The sequence below is a fragment of the Octopus bimaculoides genome, chromosome 4 (genome assembly GCF_001194135.2).
Source record: "Octopus bimaculoides isolate UCB-OBI-ISO-001 chromosome 4, ASM119413v2, whole genome shotgun sequence".
NCBI lineage: Eukaryota > Metazoa > Mollusca > Cephalopoda > Octopoda > Octopodidae > Octopus > Octopus bimaculoides.
The window spans coordinates 76930606-76934693 of NC_068984.1; positions in this window are offsets into that span (position 1 = coordinate 76930606).

The following is a 4088-nucleotide window of genomic DNA, read 5'->3' on the forward strand; positions in this document are numbered from 1 at the left end:
AATATTTATTGCTTTTGATTGTTTGAAGGCATGTTTTGAATCGACTTGAAAGATTCAAAATGCATTTTAGTCAATTATATGCGTTACAATGTTAAGAATGTCACATGAAAGGTGATGCAATCTTCCAGACGAGTCGCTTACCAGAAACATCGAATAACACTTTAAAGCTATTATTTCTATTCTGTCTAACCAATTACTTACATAACTACGTGTGTGAATCTTTATGTAAACACACACAAAGCAAATACTTGGTCATATTGGTAGTTTGTTGAATTGACATGCTACACTCTCTGATGCCATGTTCAATAATGACGTCTATCAAAGCAAAAAAATAATAAATAAATAAAAACAGGTGTCAGAATATTTGTAAGGAAAAAGACTGCCTGGCGTCTAGGTTATTAGAGATGAACCAAATCTACCATTAACAATACATCCAAAAGTATTGGTAAACATTAAGGGCAAATCTCATCTGTCTATTAAAATGCAGTGGTGATAAACTGTTATATCAAATCCTGCCAAAGTTAAGATATCAAAAAAGTCTTGATAATTCAACTACCAAAACGTCGTAGAAGGAAAAGGATTTCACCAGAAATAAAAACGTACAAGTGATTAATTTCAAAGATACATTTGACGGTGTGTATGTAGTTCTATTATGCAGCATGCTATACCATTTTAATATTCACCTTGTTTTTAATAAATTTCATGTTTTAATATATATCTTCCCATGTTCCCAACTATAAAAACTAGTGAAGTATGAGATGACAGAGAAAACATATGGAGAAGCTACCTTAATATGAAGTTATTTAATAATGATATGACTTGTATTTTATTTTGGTTGTCGAGTTTACTAATTCAAAAATCGCTGCTGGGGCTAATTTGAAAAAAATATTTTATTGTTTTCTAAAGAATATGATGAGATGTAATTACGCAGGAGTTGCACGCAAAATTTATACTAATATCATTTGTTTAGATACAAGGACAATTCTCTTATAGAAAAGCACATAGTTAATTGAAGTGACCTCAATTATGTTTACGTCTCCTGATTTTATAATCTGCGTAAAAAAAATAACTGCACTGTGTAAACTCATTAGATATGAGCTGAGATTTGAAGAAAATACTAAATACTGTTTATGCGTTTCATTCACTGTCATTCCATTTCCATTAACTCACCACAGTTACAAAAATGACAAGCATCAGGTACCGACAGCATTTTTATCGAACGCCTTCAGTTTATCTAAACTGTCCGATTTCCAACTAAGTTCAGATCTACATCCAATTCTCACTTTAATGTGTAGCATGAGGTGAAAGTTGTCTCGAATTGATCGCCTGGAAAGAAACAAAAACATATTGGTTGACTATTGCAAGCATTCGGGCGAGCTCTGAGTTCGAGGATACTTTTCTACCGTCCAGCTGCCTCGCGGGGCCTGTTATGGGTCATTACCTTTGGATTTCCCTTCTGAATAAAAAGTAATATTTGTTTGATGTAACAAATTTTCAAACCTCACTTTAGCTTATTTAGATAAAATTTGTAACTCCGCAGTTTTTGCTAAAATTATCTGCCGTGTCTCCGTCATTAATGTTTTTCATTAAAAGGACAAATATGCAATGGCTTACACCACTCGTGGTGTTCCCAATTTGCTGCTATTTACTGTACACATGAAACATGAGCTGAGAAGACAAGTCTGATATGCCCTAATGGATTTTGTTGAGCAGATCATATCGTGCTGGCGATTTTTCTTTCAAACATCCAATCAGTAATTTCACAACCTAAGATGTTGTTATCGGTCATTGTACCATTTCACCCTCTGCTGTAGAGCAGTAAATTCCTCCTCCCAAATAGTGTGGTGGTCTGGTAAAATTTGTAAAGGCTACCCCAAGTGTTTGATATAGGACGCCACGCACGTCTATGGCTTAGTTGCCGCATGATAGCTGTTGCTTCTTGAGTTACTCTGACTGACACATACGGATCATAAAAACGTTCTCGACTTTAACGTGGTTGTTATATTGCAGCTGAATTTTTTTTTGACAAAATTACATTTATCATTAATGCCACTGTTGCTGCTGTTGTTTTCACAGTCAATTATCATCAGTCTTACATTGAGATTCTCATTGTGGCCATTTAGTTTTGCTAATGATGTTACTTTGCTTCAAGCTGGTCTGTTTTGTGACTGTCGACCATCAATACATACACTGATATTTTATTAGCATTTTATCTTGCGTCTCATTCTGCATTAGCATTATTTATCTGATTTACTTTAGGTCAATCTATTAAATTTACTTTTGACCATAGTTTAAACTTATTGAAAATAATGTTCAGCCTTTATATTTTTTGAGTTTTGACTCAAATAGGTAAAAAAAATGTTATTGGTAAAAAAGCAGTTACTGTAAAAAGAGTGAACTAACTGTAAAAAGTTACAGTTACTGTAAAAAGAGTGGACTAAGGACTTGAAAAACCGCGAGATAAGAAGAGAATGCTTAAATGTATTGCAACAGAACTTGAAATTTGTATTTAAATAATATACCCACCAGAAACGTTCGGATCGAAAGCAAAAGAGAAAAAAATTTAAAGGAAACATTCATTTGTCCTTCAGAAAAGTATAAGTAGCTGAACTGGGGCTTAGTTGAACTTGATGAGAAGAAACAATAACAAAAACAGGGTAATTTGTGAAAGAAAGTGTTACAACTTCAGTTACTTAGATAGTTCCACAGACACATCAAGAAAGAGAAAAATTCGCAAATCCATGTGAAAGGGAAAACATTCCTGATTCCCAAATCCACGGAAACGGAAAAGCCACAAAACTGCAGACCTATAACTTGTTTCCCTACAATCCACAAAGCCTTTACTGCAATAACATCGGAAAGATTGAGTAAGCAGCTGGAAGAAAACAACCTATTTCCAGAAGAGCAGAAGGGATGCTGCAAGGGCTCATACGGCTGTAAAGATCAATTAATGATCAATAAAGCGATAACTGAAGACAGCCGCAGAAAGAAGAAAGACCTCAGTATGGCCTGGATCGACTATCAAAAGGCCTTTGATAGTGTTCCCCACACGTGGATGCTAGAAACGCTAGCCATAAACAAGGTGGTACCAATAATTATAAAATACATAAGACACTCTATGAATAAATGGCAGTCAGTGCTACAGCTCCGAACAAAAGAGGGACTCAGGAAAACGAAAGCCATCCCCATTAGAAGAGGAATATTCCTTGGAGACACGCTCTCTCCACTCCTGTTCTGCTTGGCACTGACACCTTTATCTGAATTGCTAAATAGAACTGGATGCGGATACAAATGCTACGGCAAAACAATCAGCCACCTTTTATATATGGATGTCCTAAAACAATACGCTACAAATGATAAACAGCTGGAAACACTACTACAGACAGTACATGGCTTTGCCAAAGAAATAGATATGAAATTTGGATTATAAAAATGTGCCAAAGCAACCCTGAAAAGAGGAAAACTATCTAAGAGTAGCAACATCACACTAGATAAAGCCAATGAAATAAGAGAATTAGACCAAAGCCAGAATACAAATATTTAGGAATCAATGAACTAGATAAGATACAATACACACAAATGAAAGAGCAAATAAAGAAAGAATACTATAGGCGAGTTAGATCAATACTAAAAATAGAGCTCAATGCTAAAAACAAGATAATAGGTATTAACACATTAGCCGTCACAGTTATAAGTTACAGCTACAAGATCCTTAACTTGAGACTTAACGAACTAACGAAAATAGACAGGAAAACAAGAAATATAATGACAGGATCTAGGATGCACCACCCAAAATCTGACAGAGAAAAGCTATATAAACAACGCACAGAAGGTGGGAGAGGCCTTATACAGCTGGAAAACTATTATAAAATAACCACCATAGGACTGCAAAAGCACCTACTTTAGAAGCAAGGAAAACTAATACCAATAACCACAAAACACGAGCAAAACAAAAAACTGCTTTCAGTATTTAAAGAAGCTGACAAATACAAACAAGAAATCATACTACCTAATAAATAAGAAGAAGAAGAAGAAGAAGAAGAAGAAGAAGAAGAAGACCTGGTAATAGAGGAAACTCAAAATACAAA